The 16,062-nt window shown below is 37.1% G+C and overlaps 1 protein-coding gene across 5 annotated transcripts in view; it reads left to right on the top strand.

Moving 5' to 3' along the window:
- The window catches only part of LOC135206674 (netrin receptor UNC5B-b-like), a 429,533-nt gene that overhangs the window by 234,177 nt on the left and 179,294 nt on the right, over positions 1–16,062 (top strand). The window lies entirely within an intron of this gene.

Below are 16,062 nucleotides of genomic sequence, written 5' to 3'. Positions count from 1 at the left end.
TTTCGTGCAGAGTTCTTCTTTTTCTGCTGCGACCGAAATAAACAAATGAAACGGAACTTCTGCAGTATCATAAAGCACCAAAATTATTACAGGTGCGCCGGAGACTCTTGAATTTATAGAAATTGTTTTTATCGATCCTGAAACGCTCTCTCTCTTTCTCTTGTGCACTTTTAAGAACTACTAGCATTTTATTTTCAATTTTCATATATATTTATTATATAATATATATGATTATAATATATATTATATATATATATATATATTGTATTTATATTATAATATATATATATATATATATATATAGATATAATATATATATATATATGAATAATTATCACATCGACCGTGATCCATTTATATATCAATTCAAGCTACAAATGTCCTTTAATATCTAAATTCACTTTACCTCCCAAATGATATATTTTCATATAATGTACCGAAGAGGGAATTTTTAAGTTGATAAAAATTCCCCTTCGGTACATATATGAAAATATATCATTTGGGAGGTAAAGTGAATTTAGATATTAAAGGACATTTGTAGCTTGAATTGATATATATATATATAATATATATGTATATATATATATATATATATATATATATATATATATATATATATATGCTCGTAAGTATTTACTCAGGTACCTACATACAAACTATGTCAACACTTATATATATATATATATATATATATATATATATTATATATATATATATATATATATATATATGACAAAATTCAAAAAGTCCAAAGTCTTTTGCAGAACTCCATCGTTTCACTTTCCTTCGTAAATTTTGTATTTATTCCTATATTCATCATGTTCCATATTTTCATGATTCAGTTATACACATACATACGTACATATATATATATATATATATATATATATATATATATATATATATATATAAAATGCGTGTGTGTGTATTTTCTCAAACAAATGCAGACCAGGCCTACAGAAATATATATGGGTATTAGTTTGTATGTATTTACATCGTCACTGAACCCACCAACTGAGATGCAGTAAATATCTCCCCCCAACAATATTATTTTTTTCTATCGTTGTTAAACTCTCGTATTTTTGTTTGAGCAGTCCTTAGACTTAACACCTGACGTACCTTATCAGATTTCGAGGCAACCTGCGAATGGCCGTCTCCTCCGAGGGAGTCTGTGTGAACGTCTGATATTAGCGAAAGCTGAAAGCTGACCGGCTGCTGGATCATTATTATAACGTGGTTACTGCCCATGTTTTGCTAAAGGCTTGGCGTGCCCGTAAATTATACCAGAGAGAGAGAGAGAGAGAGAGAGAGAGAGAGAGAGAGAGAGAGAGACGAGTGTTTTTGTGTGCGTCAGAATTAATTGTGTCCTCTCCCTTATTATTATGTTAGAGGGCATATTTTTTCCTCAGGTGCCCTGTACCCTCTGGGCCATAGTAGAATGCTGTCGTGTGGTTGTTCTCTCTCTCTCTCTCTCTCTCTCTCTCTCTCTCTCTCTCTCTCTCTCTGAGGCTATCTGATAACCCTTTTTCGGGGTTTTCCACGCGGCGTTCATTTTGCAGCTTCCAATTATTTTGATGACCGCTGGTCTATTTTCTCATCCCAGCTCGTATCTTTCCCAGCCTTATTTTGCATGAAGGAAAGCCGTCGTTGCCCAAAAAGGAGTATCTGACTGTTTGTCTAATCACTCATAATTTGTCTCTTTTCTTTTGCATAATAAAACATTTACGACGCGAAAGGAAACTTTGAGGGAGGTAAAAAACGACCCAGGAGAACACCCGGTGGTTCGACCGGGCGCTGGTGTTTTGATACCTCGGATGCTGTGTGCTCTGTGATAAACTATTATGGTTACGTGTGATTTATGGAGCCGTCTGCAGGTATCCTGTAAGGATTATCAAGACGTCCCAAGGGCGCCCTTCGTACCATTTGGAAGGTCTAATCATGGTGATTCGAATGCATCGCCGAGGATTTTCTCCGTGGCCATCCTTCTCTCGGCTCTTTGGTTCGGGGGAGGAGGAGGAGGCTGCTGACGACGGCATAAGGGCATTATAAATAAATTTCAGGGTAAACGCGGGTTTTGGGGATCCACGTCAACGCATGACCGAGACGCCACAATTGTCGGGTCACGTCCCGAAAATATTGGGTCACACGCACCTGAAATTATCGGTTTGCCTCCAACCCGCTCATTATCTCCCACAGGACGAGAATAAAGTCAAGTTTCGAGTTGAAGTGTGTGTCCAGAGGGGAGGCGGTCGCGACCTCCTCCTCTTCCTCCACCTCCTCCTCATTCTCCTCTTCTTCAGGTGATGGCGATGGTGGTTCGACTTTCAGAAACCTGCTGGTGTCGTGGCGATGGCTGAGCGGCCTGTGTTTTATCTGTGTGATAGGTTAGCATTGTACCCTTTTTTATCTGTGCGATAGCCCGGCCTTGTGTTTATCTCTTCGATAGCTTAACCCTTGTTTCTCTCCTCGAATTATCAGGGGATAGATCGGTGTCGGATACGCGCTTTATGTGCGAATGAAACCAGCATTTAGGCTATCAGGAACCTATCTCGAGGAAGAGATGTGTCGGAAATGTTGTTTTATTATTACGCCGTCCCTCGAATCATGGGTCGACCCGGGTGTTTGGAGAGGGGGAAATATTTCAAGGGTTTAAAGTTTTCCAGTCTTGTTTTATTTTCTTTGTACCACTGGATTTCAACAGCAATTTTACGCTTTTCTTTATAAGACCCAACCCCCCCCTCTCTTCCCTCTCTCTCTCTCTCTCTCTCTCTCTCTCTCTCTCTCTCCCCCAGAGTCTCTTGTCTCTTATGCACATTTATTGCCATTCGTCGTGCTTTCTTATGAATCTTCAAATAAAAAACAAAACTTAGTCGAAACTACTTAGTACCCATTCCATATAAGTTACTCCGCCCTCTCTCCTCTCTCTCTCTCTCTCTCTCTCTCTCTCTCTCTCTCTCTCTCTCTGAGTGTCTTGTCTCTCTGTAAATTGTGTATGCATAATTATTGCCATTCGTTGTGCTTTCTCATGAATCTTCAAATAAAAAACAAAACTTAGTTAAGACTACTTAGTACCCGTTCTACATAAGTTACTCTCTCTCTCTCTCTCTCTCTCTCAACCTGTCTCTCTCTCATCTCTCTCTCTCTCTCTCTCTCTCTCTGTAATTCGTGTATGCATAATTATTGCCATTCGTCGTGCTTTCTTATGAATCTTCAAATAAAAAACAAAACTTAGTCGAGACTACTTAGTACCCATTCCATATAAGTTACTCCGCCTCTCTCTCTCTCTCTCTCTCTCTCTCTCTCTCTCTCTCTCTCTCTCTCTGAGTGTCTTGTCTCTTATGCATATTTATTGCTTTTCGCTGTGCTTTTCTTATGAACATAAAACAAAAGTTAGGTCAGACCAGCTGGCGAATAGAAAATGTTTAATGTTAACGATTTAAAAAATTAACAATTTCAAAAGAAAAATTAGTCCTTTACTTTTTCCGAGTGGAAAATAGTTCTGGAAAATATCAAAAGATTCATTTTTAAAAATCTGCAGTTTTTCAAGACTGATGTTGGGGTAGCGACAGAAAGAGACGGAGTCTCTTACTGGAAGGCCTCTCTAACTGGAAGACCTCTCTAACTGGAGGACCTCTGCAACTGGAAGACCTCTCTAACTGGAAGACCGCCATAGTCGGCAGAAAACTAAATTCGTTAATTGCGGAAAACAAGTCATCTGAAATTTGATATTGTGGATTTGAACTGCACAATTTTTCTTCTATATGCTTTTTTTTTTTACTTTAATTGCCAAACAAAGTGATCATTGTTCAACAAAATTATACCAAATGGCGAAACCAAGAAAAAATGCTGTTGCTGTCATTTACAATAGAGAAAGTCTATTTTTGTATTCCGCATGAGGGTATTGCCGTCAGTGCACCTAACTTCGTGTACTGTAGACATTACTTAAGGGTTTTTGCAGCTTCCCTTCTGCCCCTAGATGCAACCTCTTAAATTCCTTTTACTGTACTTCCTATCATATTCTCTTTCTTCTATCTGACTTTCCACCCCCTCTAACAGTTGTTTCATAGTGAAGCAGCGAGGTGGTCCTACTGTTACACCTTTCAAACCTCCTACTTTCAATTTCTCTTTCAGCGTTGAATAACCTCGTAGGTCCCAGCGCTTGACTTTAGGCTAAAATTCTATTTTCTCTTCTATTTTTTTTTATAAGAAAAAACGCAAGCGGCAGCGATCAGTTACATTATTATTTATAAATTTTGGGGCTAAGAAAAAAGGCTTGTGCACATTTGTACCAAGACACCCTTGATTCGAGCATCGTTGTTAGAGAAACCTCATTTCTGTAGTTCTATAGTGACATCTGATATAGAATTCAGAACATCCTTATATTAATTTTATTGGCGAAATCACCTTAATAAGTGGGTCTAGAAATTTATCTTAATTATTGTGAACTTAAAGTATGTGGTGCCATTCCTTTGCTAAAAGGATACAGTATTTTTAATTGATTCGTGGAAGAAAAATAACGAAAATGGTCACTAGAGCAACCTACCCTCGTATCCTGCTCTGACACAGCATTTTCCGGGACGAGCATCTCTCTCTCTCTCTCTCTCTCTCTCTCTCTTTTCTGGGGGATTCTCCATAGTCTCGGATTTATCTATATATGCTATCAACAATAGGCCTACTCGCACAGGAGGGCTTAACTTGCTCATAATTTCTGATACGCATCCTGCGAGACAGCTCCTCCTCCTCCTCCTCCTCCTCCTCCTCCTCCTCCTCCCATTCCCTTCAGCTAAGATTCCTTAAGCAGAAAGTGCTCCTTCGTTCTTGCTAGCTGTCTCGTCCCTTCTTGCTGCTTATTACTTCATTCGTCTATTCTTTTTTCGATTTTTTTCTTTTTCTTCTTGCAAGGCTTGTTTATTCTTACTTTCCTATAAATTTGCATCATCTTTATGTGAGTCGATTTTTTTTAATTACTTCGATAATACTGTGCTCTTGATGTTTTTAAGGAGGTTTTGTACTCTCTCTCTCTCTCTCTCTCTCTCTCTCTCTCTCTCTCTTAACGACTTTACCGACCGTGAAGGTTTTTTTTCCAGCATTGTATTTTGATTTTGAAATCATCTTCATGTCAGCTAGATCTTCAACCTTGCTGACACATTACCCATTTCTTTAATGTCTTCTTCCACTTACTCTTTACTTCACCAATCTTCGTTTTTCCTGTGTGTGCCGTTTCTGAATAATATATTGAAATATATTTTTAGTCCATTTTTGGTCTGTTCCTTTTAAAGAATATATTTTGGGTTGTCTGTGAATCTCTTATAATTCAGTGTTGTCAATGGCCCCCTTTTATCGATGGTTCACTTTTGATTGATGTTATCTTTGCCACTAACTCTCTTAATGCATCTCTATCTGATTTTCCATTAGTCCCTCTTATCTCTTCTCTATTCTTCAAGTTACGCTTGTTTCGTCTTGAGCGCGAAATTATGTATCTTTTTTTTTATTTTTATTTCTCCGTCTGGTTCCTTTTATATTATATATATATATATATATATATATATATATATATATATATATATATATATATATGTATGATATGATATAATGTATAAATATATCGCAAAATAGCAAAATATCAATTAAAGCAGAGAAAAGTGTTGAACAAAACGATCACCATTTACGACGGGGATGAAAGTCTCTTCTCTCTTCATCCGGGGAATATCAGCTCAGCATCGGAGAGATAAGCGATGTAAATGAACAAAGGACGCGGAAAGAACACTTGGAGGAGAGAGAGAGAGAGAGAGGAGAGAGAGAGAGAGAGGATTACGATCAGCCGAGAGAACGTCGAAGGGTTATGGAAGAACGTCTTGAGAAATCTTTATCGTAAAGTAGAAAGAAATGACGATGCTCAGTGGAACCGCACCCCTCAAGCAATGAAGGTGGTCGGGATTGCACCTCGCATTCTTTCGCTTCTTTTCATAATGTTTCGTTTTCAATAAATTTTCTCTTTCTTTTTCGTCAGTGTGCTTAGTTCAGTTGCGATGTTTTGATTGCTGATATGTGTGCTTTAATTTTATTCATTTTTAATTTTTTGTTTTTATTTTAGGCATTTGATTTAAAGCACGTCCATCTTCATGAAAACGAGATGAAATTGAAGAAGTTTTTCTTCAATAGACTAAATTGACAAAATCAGTGCTTAGATATTTGTTTGTTTTCATTTGACTAGAAATATTTTCCTTTTACTAGAAATATTTTTTTCTCGAGGCATTATTATGGAATACTTCTCTCTTCATGAAAAGCAGATGCATGCATCTCGAGATGCTTTTCTTCCAGGAGATTAGATTATTATAATAAGCGTTGAGATTTCTTGTTAGTTTTCATATATTAATTTGCAGAAATATCTTTTTTCAGGTACTTAATTTAAAGCAGTTCCAAATTTATGAAGGTCAGATATACGCATCTTGAAATGCTTCAAGAGGTTAAATAGATTTAATAATATCTTATAAACTTAAATTTAATAAATAAGCTGCGAATTCCTGTAGGGTTCACAGTGCTAACGATTATTCAAATATTGGCTTTTGGGAACGGAAAACAAATCCATACATCTTCTCTGCGTCTTGGAAGAAGAAGAAAACAAACACACCGGGCAAACACACCTTCACCCTATTGTTGGATGGAGAGAGAGAGAGAGAGAGAGAGAGAGAGAGAGAGAGAGAAATTGTGTAGCTTAGGATGTTATTTCATAGCTTGACCATGTTCCTTCCCACCATTGTTATATAGGTTCGGGAATCTTAGACGCATGGCGTTCATTACATGTTTTATGTTACTCACACACACACACACACACACACATATCTTTCATTTGTGTACATGAATGTTTTACGTACACGACTCTGTTAATCGCATGTCTTCGTATATGTAGTATACATATGCTGGCGCGTTTGGAATGCACACGCGGAAAATAAACAAGGAATGTAATTAATGCAAAAACATCAGATACAGGAATGAGAATTGCACTGTCTGGGTGTCAAGGCAGGAATTTTAATCTGGAGAGTGAAGGAATCATGAAATTTGAGTGAATTATCGTGTTCCCTCTCTCTCTCTCAGCAACCATTTTTCTGAGAAAGGAACAGCACGGAGGCGTTTCCTTTGGAATTAACGCTGTTGGAGAGAGAGAGAGAGAGAGCGAGAGAGAGATAGATAACGGATGTGACTAACCCATACCCCGTCAAAATATGTACAATCGTATCATGATTCAAAATGGAAGGGTCTCGACGGGTATAATATCCTCCGTACTGGGGTGAAGCCATACACAAGAAACCTCTCTCTCTCTCTCTCTCTCTCTCTCTCTCTCTCTCTCTCTCTCTCTCTCTCTCTCTCTCTCTGTCAGGGGACAGATGAGTAATGTATTGCCTCATCGAAAGGTCTGCTTAGTTTTAACAGAAATGTTAGTTTCATGAGTCCTATAAATATTGTCAGGGAGTCTTGACTGGTTAATAACACGTTTGTTCTTCGTTTAGACATCAACATAAACAGAGTTAGTAAATTATTGGCTTATAGACATAAAACCACAACTTCACGATTGGCGCATATCGCCTGGAGGAAATATATACTACATACCAGGACCACAGGCCTTTGAACATCAACAAGCGAGACAAAACAGAGTCATTAGTGAACCTTGAACTGGGTTTTAGTGGTTGGAAACTCTGTCTCTCTCGAGAGTTCACATGGGTAGGATCTATGTTCCACCGCTCCTGAGGAATAAGTCTTTCAGAAGAGGTGGGAACATACATCCTGCCTATGTGAACACTCTCGAGAGATTGAGGGTTTCCAGTGTGATTGGCTTATCAACAGCCAATCAGGAGCGTCGTAAGGAACAGGCCCAGACATCAAATGGACGGTTGATGTGAATCTACTATAGTTATGTGCCAGATAAGCTGTGAGCTGAATGTGGAAGAAGCTTAAAGATGGTCTGGGTAGTTAATTTTGTATTCTGTAATGATGTACTGTTCTAGATTTTTCATGTACAAACAGTGAATTTATACACTCACGCATATATACTTACTTTATATTCTGTATATAGATAGGTAAATAGATAGATATAATGTCACGTGGAGTATGGTTTATGATTGGTTGTTGAAAAGAATTCATAATTCGGACTTCATAAATTCAGTTATAGAACTCCTGTGGCCTTTTATAAAAAAACATACAAGGATGACAGAAGAGAGAAGCTCTCTCTCTCTCTCTCTCTCTCTCTCTCTCTCTCTCTCTCTCTCTCTCAGCAGAATGATTGAGGGGGAATGAGATAAGAAAGGGAGGACAGGAATTTTTGAATGCGTTGAACAGATAGCAGGAAAAGGGAAGAACGAGAATATTCTTTTTCCAGTTAAATGATAACGTACTGTTACATCCGGGTAAGAGACCCTTGTTTGTATTGTGGGGGCAGGGGGAAGAGGGATATATAATTTTCATAATTGTGTTTCTGGATATATACGACTTTAGGAAACTCTCCTCAAAGTACTTAGTAAAAGGAGATTAGTTTTTTTCTTTTAAGTAATTTGGACCTTCTATAAATCCTCATTTCATTTGCTTACCCCACCATTCTCTCTCTCTCTCTCTCTCTCTCTCTCTCTCTCTCTCTCTCTCTCTCTCCTTAGTATTTGAGATGTACTCACAGCCTTGGGTTCACTGTTATTTACTTGGAACGCACTAAAAGGCTGGCGTCCAGACCCGCTTTGAAAACGAACAAGAGCATTATATATTGAAAGGTCAGTCAGGTATTGGACTATTTTCGTAGCTCTGGACCCCAGTACCTGTGGGAGAGATTCCCAGACAGGTGCGGTACAGCAGAAACTATGACCGGAGCAAAGTTGAATGTTTCCTGTCGTGTCGACATCGCAGAGGCAGGGCACAAGTTTCATTCAGCTCTTCCGCGCCAAAATAAGGTCGCGTCAAATTAGTTCGTATACTGCGACTACGTCGAATCGACTTCATTCAGCTCTTCCGCCGCAAAATAAGGTCGCGTCAAATTAGTTCGTATACTGTGACTACGTCGAATCGATTTAATGAATTATTTCATTTTGTAATCAGATTTATTTTATTAAATACTTTTATTATACTATTATTTTCTCAGATTTTATTTCGTTTATCTAGTGTTAGTTTCTTCCTAATCAACGTGACGTAAACATTAGAATGATTTGTAATATAAAAGACGGGAAACTAAGACCGTTTTGTGTACGATGGCTCACTTTGATTAGGTCCATTGATAAAATAAACTTTATTTGAGAAAAATATCCTTCTTTACATTCATGGAAACATATCGTTTAAAGAATCGTAAAGTAAGAATCTTCGTAAAACGAGAGGCATTGCTGAAACCAGACACTAACATAAAAATAGAAAAAAAAACTGCGAAGCTCAGAGCATCATATAGATTGTTAGATAATAGATGGGTAGATAATATAGCGAAATATGATAGTACAGCGTCAGAACTGACTCAGAGAAGAAGGAAAAAAAGTTTTGAATAATACATTAAACTTAGTGTTCCATTTCGCAAATCGGTACCTTGACGTCACATCCAAAACCAGGTGGATTAAATTGAGGTGGACGTCCGCCAGTCCTTAGGTGCTTGAAGCTGCGGTTGGATCTCGGCTACCTGTACAACTATCGACTAATATTCTTCAGCGATTACCCCCTGGGCATCCTGTATAAGGTCATGCCAAGTCCGTCACACGAGAGAGAGAGAGAGAGAGAGAGAGAGAGAGAGAGAGAGAGAGAGAGAGAGAGAGAGAGAGAGAGAGATGGTCTCTGGGTTTAACTGAAGGGATTTTTTTCTCTTGACTTTACAGGTTCGAGATGTTTTGTACTCTCTCTCTCTCTCTCTCTCTCTCTCTCTCTCTCTCTCTCTCTCTCTCTGGGTATTTTGCAGTCTGTACTGGATTCATATGCATCAGGTGCGAACGTTGTATCAAATGATGCTCGTATCTACAATACAGTATGCAATTCTGTTGTACAGTTTTACCCAAGGTCTTTTGGTTTCACAAAGCCTTCGTTTGAATCCTTAGACTTCAATTGAATACTTTATCGACAGAAGGAGGAACAGATGAAGAACTTTCAAGGGAAGGATGAAGCCACCCACATGTGTCTTGATACATGATTGCCTATTAAAGGCACCGATAGAAGGTCACCCTTGGCTTTGGGTAACGTTGCCGGCAACAGGTTCTTGCCTTTTGGATGCTCGCCTTTGCAGCCATATTCAAAGGGAACTCTTTGAGGGAAATCAGCATTGGTTTTAATCATGAAAAGTATTCACTTATGGTTAGAATAGCTTCTTAGAAGAAAAAACATTATTTATTTTACCTGAAAATAACGTTCACTTTGAATTGGAAGAACTTTTTGGATGGAAACAAGCATTGTCTTTGTTCTTTAATAAACATTGACATCGATTAAGAATAAATTTCTGGATGAAAACATAGTTTTTTTTTATCTTTAACATTCACTTTGATCTAGAGTAACTTCTCGGACGAAAATTTTTTTCCATCTTTGATAAAACATTGTGTTTTTATCTTGTTTTTTCTTAATGTTTTTATCGTGTTTTTCTTAAATAAAACATTCATTGTTTTATCTAAAAAAAAAAATCACTTCGATTTGACTTCCAAATTATTCGCAAGCGCGAGATATCGAAAAGTGTCTTTATTTAAATTCTTTACGATTTGAAAATCTTCACTTTCAAATCGTGCGGTTTTTTTTTTTTTTTTTTTTTTTTTTTTTTCTCGGGTAACTACTTTCTCGCGGTCTGCGTCGATAAAACCTTCTCCCGGCCGGAATAATCATTCATGAAGCACCAAGAGCAAGCAGATCAGGCACAAGCCCCCCCCACCTACCTACCTACCTTTTGCTTTTAATGGATAGCCGAGATAGATACAGAAAAGTGTGGGCGACATAGAAATGAAGGGAGATATATTACGAGCTAACTTCAGCTTTTAATTTTTGTTTTCCGTCTTTTAGTTTACTGTGAAATAAAACTATTGAGATGGGCTGTCTGGCCATCCGCACTTTTTCTGTTCGCCCTCAGATCTTAAAACTACTGAGGCTAGAGGGCTGCAAATTGGTATGTTGATCATCCACCACCAGTTTATCAAACGTGCCAAATTGCAGCCTTCTAGCCTGGTAGTTTTTATTTTAAGGTTAAAGTTAACTATATCGTGCTATAGGATAGGCCACCATCGGACCGTGGCTGAAAGTTTCACGGACCGTGGCTCATACAGCATTATACGCTGTACAGAAAACTCGATTGCGCCGAGGAAACTTTGGCGGATTTTATACTTGTTTATATTGTTTTACATTTTTTTTCTCTCTCTCTAGATATTATGGGGTGGTGGGTGTGTTTTTATTCGTTTTATTTTTGTCTTGGCTGTCTCCAGTTGTTTTTGTTTATTCCATATATTTTCATTATCAGTTTTTTGTTGCATTTTGAAACGATACTTTATTGATCGCCTTAATGCAATATTTCATTTTTATACGTAGATTTTTATGTATTTAAGTTTTTATCTGATTCCTTAAGCACTATTATTAATCGTAGGAGTGTTTTTATTCTCCGTGTTTAATCCTAAATATTTTTTTTTCCAAGTGTAGGTGTGTGTGTATGTGTGTGTATATATGTATATCTGTATATGGTTGGTTTAATTTTTTTTATAAACCACTAGTTTTAGTGTAAAAGAAGGCCAACTCGGGATTTGCATTGTCTTTTGCAAGTAGATGGAATCAAACCGGATGTTTGTCCCTTTTTTAATGAATGGAAACAAGGCTTAAAATGAGGTCAGGTATGATGATATTGTGAGAGGTTAAATATTTTTCGGTGATAATGGTATGCGTATTCACAATGGCCTAATTGGTTTTAACGCTTTAATATGCTGCTGCATAATAGTCTGATATAATATGTTCCGCCCGAAACCCCAGGATATCAAATTATATAATTAATAAATTCTTGTGTTTTTAAGCAAGAAGTAATTGCTACAAACACTACCAATAATATATAATAATATAATATATATAGATATATATATATATATATATATATATATATATACAAATAATTATTATATATATGCGTTCGTGTGTGTGTGTGTGTGCATTGACGTATTTATAAAAATATATATGTATATATATTATATATTATATATATGTGTATGTAAGTCTGTATAAATTAGAATATGTTTGAGTGGGCAGTGCATTACTGTTTGGTAGGCCAAGCCTTGCACAGAGCACTAATGTACCCTTGGCAATGTATAGATCGGCGTGAAGTAACGATTTACCCGTCTTATAAATGAACTAAAAGTCAAACAAAAGTTGAGTGAAATAACGCTGTTTTCACTTGAACTTGGCCGAAGGCAGAAATTAAAATGCTTTTACCTCTGGGAACTATTTCTAGTCAATCCAGAAGCGGCTTGCTTGTAAATGGGCACGTAAACATTTCTCTCTCTCTCTCTCTCTCTCTCTCTCTCTCTCTCTCTCTCTCTCTCTCTCTCTCTCTCCAGCGTTTTCGTATCGATTCCTTTTATGCTATTAGTGGTGAGCAGCAGTACGATTGGGAGTAAACAACTCGAATAGTTGATAATTTATCATATGTTCGCGAGTGACACCGTTGTGGCCGAAACCAATGAAATTGTCAGAGAGAGAGAGAGAGAGAGAGAGAGAGAGAGAGAGAGAGATTGCAGTCGCTTAGGCATAATTGAAAAGCAAGGTATGTTTCCGTAAGCCACAAGCAACGCCGAAATGTACTTGTTGTAACAACATATCCAGTGTGCTTGTACTTATTTGAGAACGCTGTAACTTAGGTTTTGCTCAATTTCAAGTAATTTCCAGTCAGGAATTGACTGAAAATTACTTTCGGTTGTGAGTTATGAAGATTTTTGTGCTAGGTGATCCTTGCCACTAAGTAGGAAGGAATTCCTGGTGATATGACCTCTGTATTGCAAGAAGATTTTCACAGTCAATTGCACTGAAAGTTCGTTGCGATATAGTTTTTGTTGCGTATAAGTTAATTTATGTCATATACTTTTTTATTTGTATTTAATGTACGCATAGTTACCGTAGGAGCAGTTAAGTATATAAGAACCGTGAATTTGATGTCTAGGCCAATCCCTTACGACGCTCCTGATTGGGCTGTTAAGCCAATCACGGGGCTGTAAATCCTCTCTCTCTCTCGAGAGTTCACATGGGTAGGATCTATGTTCCATCTCTCCTGTGGGATACGCCTTTCAAAAGTATCCCTCAGGAGAGGTGGAATATACATCCTTCCTATGTGAACTCTCTCGAGAGACTGAGAGTTTCCAGCAACCAATCAGGAGCGTCGTAAGGGACTGGCCCAGACATCAAGGTTGATGTGAATCTGCTATAGTTATTGACCTGTGGTATGTTAGCAAGTGACTCGGAAAGAGTGGTCTACTTAAGAGTACAACTCTCTGGTATTCTCGTCAATTATTCGGTGACACTGGACACAATGGCTGGTTTGAGGACAAATATTTTGTGACTTCACATAAATTTGCCTAGGTTCGTCCGTAGAGTAGCTTTTGTGGACCAGGGTTCATTCAGCACTTCCAAGGTTTATTTATTTATTTTTTTAAATTTTTCTTTTTGTTTTTTTATTTCCTTAGTTCATCCAGTATTTGACCCACTGTATTTTAGTGAATCACGGTTTATACATTATTTTACCTGTAATGTTTGCTGTGGTCAGTTAGGCCTACTCGGGAATTTTACCATTGCTGTATCAAATGTATTTGTCAGGATAGGCTTTGCACGAAGTATGTCACTTTTATAGGGTATAATCCTTTTGCAACTTTTTCATATGTCTGAAAATTAATTTTGAAAATTAATTTTTAATCATTAAAACGTGATGTAGTCATTATGCGGTTTGTTGTAACTCCGGAGGGTTTATTTGGAAGAAATAATGAGATCATTGTAACCATATTATAGCTCGGGCAGTGATCGAATATCTCGGGTATGTCCATTGTATGACCTTGTCTGTTCGTTCGAAAGATCAGATATTGGAAGTATATTGAAAGTTACATAATATATCGTGTTGTGTGCATGTTTGTGTCTTTAAACACACTGATAATCGTCTATATGTTTCCACATTTTCGTCTCAAATCGAAAATTATGGAGCAGACTCGACGAGCAATCGCACATTCCAAAAGTGAAATTTAATCCCAGTAAATCTGATGTCATTGATTTTAATGCCATGTGACATGGAACGATCTCACGTCAGCTGTATCGTATCCTCGACCAAGGCAGCATTTTGGCCGCCCTACATCATGATCATCATCATCATCATCGCCATCATCATCCAATAGAGAGGAACGACTTTTGGCCCGAAATAAATTGGGCCTAAAACTTTCGTTGCGTGGACCAAACCGGAAAGGTGGTTTTGCACCGCCTGAGCTAGATTCGTGTAATTGAATATTTTATTATACTTTATGGCAGCTGTAAAGGAATTTCTCTCTCTCTCTCTCTCTCTCTCTCTCTCTCTGTGGGGCAATCGATTAACTTGCTCTGCTTAATGCAACGTGACTGTCTCTCTCTTATAGCGTGTCATGCTTGACACCCTAATGGCATGTTGCGAGATTCGATGATGCTGATTTGTTTAGTCCAATTTTGTTTATTAGTTTTTGTATTGCGAAGCATTTAAACTCTACACCTACTCAACAGAAGCCCCTTTACATTCACCTGGAGCAGTCACACGGTCGGCTAATATTATGACATGGATAGGAAGAACGAGTTTAATCCATATAAAAAGTAGTAAGCCCCTATCTCGAAGTTTTATTATATTTCTTTTTTCTTTTCTTTTTTTTAGTTTATTGTCAAGAGAACTTCGTGTTGGGCAACACTGCGGTAAGTTGAGGGTATCAAGATTGTTTTTATTGAGCAATCTTTAGAAGATGACTTAACACCCAGATTTTCTCTTCAGGAATCTTTACGAGATACTTTTTTCTCTCTCGCTTCAGCAATCTTTATGACGTATTTTTTCTTTCCCCCCATTTTTTTTTTTCTCAAGTAAGTCTTGCATGCATGTCTGCTTTAACAGTCGGTTTTCAAAGTCTTGTGTCGACTGTCGAAAAATCAGAATCGATTTTGAGAAAATGGCGTTGAAGCTTTAACAAAAAGTAGTAAAGTGCGTCTTGCAGCTAAGTCTCTGCTTTGGCTGATACTTCAAAGTTTGGCGAAAATTTGGTAAACACTTTTGACGCAATCTTCGAACATGAGAGAGAGAGAGAGAGAGAGAGAGAGAGAGTGAGAGAGATTGTAAGGGACAGAAAAGTGGGAAGGAGGGATTTGAAGTAGTGGAGAACTTTGAAGTACTTTTGTAAAAAGCATCGTTGATTGTTCTCTCTCTCTCTCTCTCTCTCTCTCTCTCTCTCTCTCTCTCTCTCTCTCTCTAGTTTTACACCATCACGTACTAGCGTAGAATAAAAAAAATGTAGGTTTTACGGATTGTTAATCATTTTGAGAAAATCCTTTGCACTGTCTTTGTCATGGGCATCATGTGTATTTTTGATGATAAAGAAAATAACAAAAATGTTATTCTATTACTGTTATTATTTCTGCTGCAACTGTTATTGCTGCTGCTATTTGTTACTTATTGCTACCGTTTACTAATAGTTATACAGTGCTTTATTATGAATATCATTAGTCATTAAATGTTCTTTTAGGTGTAAGGAAACTAAGCTTGATAATACTAATATAACTGCATATTATTATTATTATTATTATTATTATTATTATTATTAATTATTATTATTATTATTATTATTATTCGTTTCATATGTGAGGCAAGTTAGCAATTACCATAATTAATTATTAAATTAATAATTATTATTATTATTATTATTATTATTATTATTATTATTATTATTATTATTATTATTATTATTATTATTATTATTATTATTAGTATTCGTTTCAGATGCGAGGCGAGTTGCTGCTACTACTACTACTATTATGATTATTCGTTTCAGATGTAAGGAGTAAGCGAGTTGCAACGACTACCAATACTAATACTACTACAACTACTACTAGTAT

The sequence above is a fragment of the Macrobrachium nipponense genome, chromosome 31 (genome assembly GCF_015104395.2).
Source record: "Macrobrachium nipponense isolate FS-2020 chromosome 31, ASM1510439v2, whole genome shotgun sequence".
In the NCBI taxonomy this organism is placed as follows: Eukaryota; Metazoa; Arthropoda; class Malacostraca; order Decapoda; family Palaemonidae; genus Macrobrachium; species Macrobrachium nipponense.
This window is presented reverse-complemented; position numbering and strand designations above follow the sequence as displayed.